An 8,594-nucleotide genomic window follows, 5' to 3' on the forward strand; every position below is an offset into this window, starting at 1 on the left:
CGACGGCCGGACCGAGCAGATTTGGACCGGGGTGCGGGGCGAGTACCTGCCTCTCTCACGAAGGGAGTGTCACCGGTAAGAAGCCTCTTCCCACGTCTGCTTGCCGACTTACGCTCGCCCCGACGAGAGGCCCAACCGAAAGAGTGGAAAGGGGCAGAGATTTCCAGGGTCGCCCCACCAGGGATGCAATACCCCAGTGCAGACAGTCGGCCCTGCCCCGAACCTACTCGGTGGTTTGAAGGTTAACCTCTTGGGGAAAAGCAGCGATTCGCCTCGCGGTGCGTGCCTCCGCGGATCTAAACCCCCTCGATCGATGTGGGGCCAGAGGACCCCTTTTCCCCGTACGAAACTGTCAGCTCACCATGGGCTCGACGTCCGTGGGTCGGGGAGTTGAGCGCTTACGCGCGGCGGGACCTTATAACCTGCAGCGGCTGAGGAGCGAAGATTTCCAGGGTGGGCCCCCGGGGATGCCATACCCCGAGCAGCCTGTCGGCCCCGCTCCTAGCACGCTGGCAAGCAATGGAGTCTTCCCCGCGGCAGCCACCGCCCTCGCCCTAGCCTCGCCGTCGGTCGATGAAGAACGTCGTTCGCCCTCCTCTGGCTCGGGATTTGGAAACGGCCTGGCCTTCGCCTACTCCGTCGGGCAACTGCCTTCCGCCAGCCCCTTCCCTCGAATCCCCTTCTTCCATTTTAGACCCGATCAGGGGATTGGTCAGCCCAGCCCTGGGGTAAGAAGAGGGGTTGGGGTCGGTTCGGCTTCGGGTGCCCCGCTCGGCCAAAGGTTCCCCTCGCTTTGGAAGCACGCGAGGTCGCGGAGGGTGTCGGGGTTATTTTTTCGGCTCCCTGGCTTCGCGGGAGCGGCCTTCGGCTAGGGCCGAGGCCGTCCGGCCCGCGCAGATTTGGACCGGGGTCCGGGGCGAGTACCTGCCTCTCTCACGAAGGGAGTGTCACCGGTAAGAAGCCTCTTCCCACGTCTGCTTGCCGACTTACGCTCGCCCCGACGAGAGGCCCAACCGAAAGAGTGGAAAGGGGCAGAGATTTCCAGGGTCGCCCCACCAGGGATGCAATACCCCAGTGCAGACTGTCGGCCCTGCCCCGAACCTACTCGGTGGTTTGAAGGTTAACCTCTTGGGGAAAAGCAGCGATTCGCCTCGCGGTGCGTGCCTCCGCGGATCTAAACCCCCTCGATCGATGTGGGGCCAGAGGACCCCTTTTCCCCGTACGAAACGGCCGGCTCACCATGGGCTCGACATCCGTGGGTCGGAGAGTTGAGCGCTTACGCGCGGCGGGACCTTATAACCTGCAGCGGCTGAGGAGCGAAGATTTCCAGGGTGGGCCCCCGGGGATGCCATACCCCGAGCAGCCAGTCGGCCCCGCTCCTAGCGCGCTGACGAGCAATGGAGTCTTCCCCGCGGCAGCCACCGCCCTCGCCTCGCCGTCGGTCGATGAAGAGCCGAGTTCGCCCTCCTCTGCTCGGGACTCGGAAACGGCCTGGCCTTCGCCTACTCCGTCGGGCAACTGCCTTCCGCCAGCCCCTTCCCTCGAATCCCCTTCTTCCATTTTAGACCCGATCAGGGGATTGGTCAGCCCAGCCCTGGGGTAGGAAGAGGGGTTGGGGTCGGTTCGGCTTCCGGTGCCCCCGCTCGGCCAAAGGTCCCCTCGCTTTGGAAGCAGAGGGTGCCGGGGTTATTTTCGGCTTGACGCCTAGTCCGGTCCCTGCCGGTTCCCGTGGAGGCCCGCGGTCAAAACCAGCTCCCCGGCTGTCGGAGCCGGAGCCCCGCAGCCCGAGCGGACGCACCGAGTCCCTCATGAAGGGATAGCCGCCCCTACGGAACGGCCCGGACTGGGACCAGGCACCCCCAGGCGCCGAAGGGGTGGGTCGGCCGTGTTGCCGAAGCTTAGCCGGCGCTGATGACCGCAGCCCCTAACGATGCCCACAGGCGGGGGAGCCAAGGAGAGCACTAGGAAGACGTGGCGGGGTCGGACGGCTCAATTTCCAGGGTGGGACCCCGGGGGTTCAGTACCCCGGGCATCCGGTCGGTTTCGCCGGCGCGACCCCAAGCCTTCCACGGCCCCCTTCGTGGGTGCAGGGATACCGTGCAGGGTGCAGGCTTAGACGCCAATTCCCCAGAAGTTTTAGGGATAGGGTTTGTCCGGGCGCCACCGCAGCGACAACCTCGCAAGAAGCTCTCTTCCACAAAAGCACGGGCAACGTTCGTGTGCGAGTGTTGGTCTCCCATGGTCTACCGACTCCCCCGGGCGGCCCAAGCGTTACGCCCACGGCCGGGCCCTCGAGCAGGCGCACCCCTGGTGCCTCTCGTAAGGGAAGGCTACGGTCCTCAACCCCTCGTATGGCGGGGAGGGCGCATTTGAAACGCTAAAGGACGAGCCCTGTTCGGGACCTGGCGGGGATCCGCGGATTGGCGAGAGGGATGGGTCTGCCGTTGGTCAGAGGGGACGCACCCCTGGGACGCAGTTTGGCATTAGCGACCGATGGCCCATCTACGACCATGTACTCCGGGAGCGCCAAGGAGGACGCGGGTGGGCTTTGGGGGCAGACTCAATTTCCAGGGTCTGGGCGCCGGGGGTGCAATACCCTTAAGCGCTCATGTCGGTTTCGTCTGCCGCCCGCCTCTGGCCCGGCTCCTAGTGACGGGTGCTGTGAACGTGCGATCGTGCTTGCGGTTGAAGAGTTCAAAGGCTACCGCTGGGGATAACACGCCCGGGGAATTTAGAAACCCCCCCCTCCGCTACAATCTCTGCTTCTGCCGGACTCGGAGGGGAGCCGCCCCGGGGGCGACCGCTCCCTCTCCTCTTCCGCGGCGTGCCGCGCGCTTCGCCGTCAGCAGCGGAGCGAACCTTTTTCTCGGTCCGCAGCTCTTCAGGCGTAGGCGGGCAGCGCTAACAGGGTACACTGGGGACCACTCGACCGCAACCGCTCCTCCGACCGACGAGCATACCTACCGCGGATACGCCACGGTGGGTCTAAGCCTCGTCGCCGCCGCGAGGAGCAGGCGGGAGCCGTCCCTTTTCGTGCTGCGGAAATAAACCGTGGACACAGAGGTGTGTCTGCGCTCTCCGACCGGGCGGGGGGCGATTGGACTTGCCCGAGGGACACTAGGCGAGGCGCTGCCGCGGGAGCCGGAGCTCCGCGCTGGACGCTGCCGCCGCCGCCGCCGCCCCCCACCCACGGTACGGTGGAGTACGCCCGTTCCATACGCTTCGTAGCAAACCTCAGCCGAAGCAGAGAGTCCTACCGCTGTGGCAGGAGCGGGGCCGTGCGAGGACCACACTGGCACCGCGCTACACAACCTTAGGCAGAGGACCACAGCCGCTCACGGGGAGCGGGGGATTGATGCGCGACCAAGACTGAGGCTAAGGAACGCTTTACCATAAACCGGCCGGGGCCAATACCCCTGACCGAGCAAAGTGCCCTGCCCCGCCGGATCGCGCTGTGTCAGATCGATCAAAAGAGCGGAGAGCCGAGACTCTACCGCTGGGAGTTTGTGGAGAACGGCCTGGCTTGCGTCCCGTCCTCCCGCCCTCGACCTCACATGGCTAGCCTCACCCGCCGGGAGCCACCCCATTGGGGACCGTAGGGCGGAGAAGGGGTCTCCGCGTCCGGAATTTACTTGTGGAGAACGGCCTGGCTTACGTCCCGTCCTCCCGCCCTCGACCTCACATGGCTAGCCTCACCCGCCGGGCGCCACCCCATTGGGGACCGTAGGGCGGAGAAGGGGTCTCCGCGTCCGGAATTTACTTGTGGAGAACGGCCTGGCTTACGTCCCGTCCTCCCGCCCTCGACCTCACACGGCTAGCCTCACCCGCCGGGCGCCACCCCATTGGGGACCGTAGGGCGGAGAAGGGGTCTCCGCGTCCGGAATTTACTTGTGGAGAACGGCCTGGCTTACGTCCCGTCCTCCCGCCCTCGACCTCACATGGCTAGCCTCACCCGCCGGGCGCCACCCCATTGGGGACCGTAGGGCGGAGAAGGGGTCTCCGCGTACGGAATTTCTTGTGGAGAACGGCCTGGCTTACGTCCCGTCCTCCCATGGCTAGCCTCACCCGCCGGGCGCCACCCCATTGGGGACCGTAGGGCGGAGAAGGGGTCTCCGCGTCCGGAATTTCTTGTGGAGAACGGCCTGGCTTACGTCCCGTCCTCCCGCCCTCGACCTCACATGGCTAGCCTACCCCGCCGGGCGCCGCTCCATTGGGGATACGGTACGGCAAAGCGCGACGCCGCACGATGCCAACACTTTGTGCAAAAACCTGGCAGAGTCGACCAAAACCTCGCTTCTTTGACCGGTATTTTTGATGCTTTTCTCTGCCGCCGAAGGTGCACTGAGGGTCGGATCGCCCAAAATTTTTACCGGTCGTTTTGGTCTGCGGTTCTTCCGAGAGGTGCCCGCCTGACAGTTCTTTTTCAGCAGCCTCCGAAAGGCCATCCAGCGGGCAAGCCAGGGGTTGGCAGCCGCCGGCGGTGAGCCTTCCCCGGCCGGGGCAGACGGCTCCGACCGCAAAATTTTTTCGACTTTCGCCGAGGCCAAAACCCCATGCACTTTTAAAGCCTGCCCGCAGCGCCGTCTCCTGTCAGACGTCCCTTGCCGCCTGCGGTGGTCCTCGCCCGGCAGAGAGAAGCCGGAGTCGCCCCCTCTCCGGTTCTTTTTCACCATTCCGGAGCTCTGAAATCTGCCGGACACCGAGTGACCGAGGACGCTTCCAGGAGGGCGGCAGCGAGAGGCAGAGTGCCACCGGTCGGGTCGCCGGTTCTCCCACACTTTGAAAATTTTTCGCTTGTTCTGGTGGGATGGAGAGAGAGCGTGGCTTATGCGCCCTCTGCCCCGCGGTCCGCCCTGGCTGGCCTTACGCCGGTGGTTCGCCAGGCCACCGGCACCTTGTACGGCGGGGACGGCGTGGCTTATGCGCCCGTCAACCCACCTACTCGCCCCGGCTAGCCTTTTACCCGGAGGGCGCCACGCTCCGGGTACCAGTGAGCGGCACGAACCCAGTCATACCATGCCGCTCACCTCGCGCCCTCTCCGGCCTCCGCCGCGGAGACCTCCCGCTAGGACCTGCGGGGGGCGATTTCTGCCAAAATCTACAAAGTCCCCGATGGTTAAGGACGTAGACTGTTGAGCGGGACCTACACACTCTTGTAGCCGATGGGGCTCGCCATTTCCCGCAGAAAATGGACCACCTCCCGCAGAGGAACATGAAATGCCCCTTCCCGCGGGACCCGAAGGACCGCTCTGTCCGAGCAGGCCTCCAGGACCACGGCACGCAAAAGCGACTCAGTCCCGCTGGCATTACGGATCTGACTTTGTGCAAAAACCAGGCAGAGTCGACCAAAACCTCCCTTCTTTGACCGGTGTTTTTGTTGCTTTTCTCTGCCGCCGAAGGTGCACTGAGGGTCGGATCGCCCAAAATTTTTACCGGTCGTTTTGGTCTGCGGTTCTTCCGAGAGGTGCCCGCCTGACAGTTCTTTTTCAGCAGCCTCCGAAAGGGCATCCAGCGGGCAAGCCAGGGGTTGGCAGCCGCCGGCGGTGAGCCTTCCCCGGCCGGGGCAGACAGCTCCGACCGCAAATTTTTTTCGACTTTCGCCGAGGCCAAAACCCCATGCACTTTTAAAGCCTGCCCGCAGCGCCGTCTCCTGGCAGACGTCCCTTGCCGCCTGCGGTGGTCCTCGCCCGGCAGAGAGAAGCCGGTTTCGCCCTCTCACCGGTTCTTTTTCACCATTCCGGAGCTCTGAAATCTGCCGGACACCGAGTGACCGAGGACGCTTCCAGGAGGGCGGCAGCGAGAGGCAGAGTGCCACCGGTCGGGTCCCCGGTTCTCCCACACTTTGAAAATTTTTCGCTTGTTCTGGTGGGATGGAGAGAGAGCGTGGCTTATGCGCCCTCTGCCCCGCGGTACGCCCTTGGCTAGCCTTACGCCGGTGGTTCGCCAGGCCACCGGCACCTTGTACAGCGGGGACGGCGTGGCTTATGCGCCCTCTGCCCCGCGGTCCGCCCTGTCTAGCCTTACGCCGGTGGTTCGCCAGGCCACCGGCACCTTGTACGGCGGGGACGGCGTGGCTTATGCGCCCGTCAACCCACCTGCTCGCCCCGGCTAGCCTTTTACCCGGAGGGCGCCACGCTCCGGGTAGCAGTGAGCGGCACGAGCCCAGTCATACCATGCCGCTCACCTCGCACCTTTTCCGGCCTCCGCCGCGGAGACCTCCCGCTAGGACATGCGGGGGGCGATCTTGACCAAAATCTACAAAGTCCCCGATGGTTAAGGACGTAGACTGTTGAGCGGGACCTACACACTCTTGCAGCCGAAGGGGCTCGCCATTTCCCGCAGAAAATGGACCACCTCCCGCAGAGGAACATGAAATGCCCCTTCCCGCGGGACCCGAAAGGACCGCCCTGTCCGAGCAGGCCTCCAGGACCACGGCACGCAAAAGCGACTCAGTCCCGCTGGCATTACGGATCTGACTTAGTGCAAAAACCTGGCAGAGTCGACCAAAACTCCCCTTCTCTGACCGGTATTTTTGTTGCTTTTCTCTGCCGCCGAAGGTGCACTACGGGTCGGATCGCCCAAAATTTTTACCGGTCGTTTTGGTCTGCGGTTCTTCCGAGAGGTGCCCGCCTGACAGTTCTTTTTCAGAAGCCTCCGAAAGGCCATCCAGCGGGCAAGCCATGAGTTGGCAGCCGCCGGCGGTGAGCCTTCCCCGGCCGGGGCAGACAGCTCCGACCGCATAATTTTTTCGACTTTTGCCGAGGCCAAAACCCCATGCACTTTTAAAGCCTGCCCGCAGCGCCGTCTCCTGTCAGACGTCCCCGCCGCCTGCGGTGGTCCTCGCCCGGCAGAGAGAAGCCGGAGTCGCCCTCTCTCCGGTTCTTTTTCACCATTCCGGAGGTCTGAAATCTGCCGTACTCCGAGTGACCGAGGACGCTTCCAGGAGGACGGCAGCGAGAGGCAGAGTGCCACCGGTCGGGAAGCCGGTTCTCCCACACTTTGAAAATTTTTCGCTTGTGCTGGTGGGATGGAGAGAGAGCGTGGCTTATGCGCCCTCTGCCCCGCGGTACGCCCTTGGCTAGCCTTACGCCGGTGGTTCGCCAGGCCACCGGCACCTTGTACGGCGGGGACGGCGTGGCTTATGCGCCCGTCAACCCACCTACTCGCCCCGGCTAGCCTTTTACCCGGAGGGCGCCACGCTCCGGGTAGCAGTGAGCGGCACGAGCCCAGTCATACCATGCCGCTCACCTCGCACCTTTTCCGGCCTCCGCCGCGGAGACCTCCCGCTAGGACATGCGGGGGGCGATCTTGACCAAAATCTACAAAGTCCCCGATGGTTAAGGACGTAGACTGTTGAGCGGGACCTACACACTCTTGCAGCCGAAGGGGCTCGCCATTTCCCGCAGAAAATGGACCACCTCCCGCAGAGGAACATGAAATGCCCCTTCCCGCGGGACCCGAAGGACCACTCTGTCCGAGCAGGCTTCCAGGACCACGGCACGCAAGAGCGACTCAGTCCCGCTGGCATTACGGATCTGACTTAGTGCAAAAACCTGGCAGAGTCGACCAAAACTCCCCTTCTCTGACCGGTATTTTTGTTGCTTTTCTCTGCCGCCGAAGGTGCACTACGGGTCGGATCGCCCAAAATTTTTACCGGTCGTTTTGGTCTGCGGTTCTTCCGAGAGGTGCCCGCCTGACAGTTCTTTTTCAGCAGCCTCCGAAAGGCCATCCAGCGGGCAAGCCAGGGGTTGGCAGCCGCCGGCGGTGAGCCTTCCCCGGCCGGGGCAGACAGCTCCGACCGCATAATTTTTTCGACTTTCGCCGAGGCCAAAACCCCTTGCACTTTTAAAGCCTGCCCGCAGCGCCGTCTCCTGTCAGACGTCCCCGCCGCCTGCGGTGGTCCTCGCCCGGCAGAGAGAAGCCGGAGTCGCCCTCTCTCCGGTTCTTTTTCACCATTCCGGAGCTCTTAAATCTGCCATACTCCGAGTGACCGAGGACGCTTCCAGGAGGGCGGCAGCGAGAGGCAGAGTGCAACTGGTCGGGAAGCCGGTTCTCCCACACTTTGAAAATTTTTCGCTTGTGCTGGTGGGATGGAGAGAGAGCGTGGCTTATGCGCCCTCTGCCCCGCGGTACGCCCTTGGCTAGCCTTACGCCGGTGGTTCGCCAGGCCACCGGCACCTTGTACGGCGGGGACGGCGTTGCTTATGCGCCCGTCATCCCACCTACTCGCCCCGGCTAGCCTTTTACCCGGAGGGCGCCACGCTCCGGGTAGCAGTGAGCGGCACGAGCCCAGTCATACCATGCCGCTCACCTCGCACCTTTTCCGGCCTCCGCCGCGGAGACCTCCCGCTAGGACATGCGGGGGGCGATCTTGACCAAAATCTACAAAGTCCCCGATGGTTAAGGACGTAGACTGTTGAGCGGGACCTACACACTCTTGCAGCCGAAGGGGCTCGCCATTTCCCGCAGAAAATGGACCACCTCCCGCAGAGGAACATGAAATGCCCCTTCCCGCGGGACCCGAAGGACCACTCTGTCCGAGCAGGCTTCCAGGACCACGGCACGCAAGAGCGACTCAGTCCCGCTGGCATTAC

Source organism: Engystomops pustulosus, unplaced genomic scaffold (assembly GCF_040894005.1).
Source record: "Engystomops pustulosus unplaced genomic scaffold, aEngPut4.maternal MAT_SCAFFOLD_631, whole genome shotgun sequence".
NCBI lineage: Eukaryota > Metazoa > Chordata > Amphibia > Anura > Leptodactylidae > Engystomops > Engystomops pustulosus.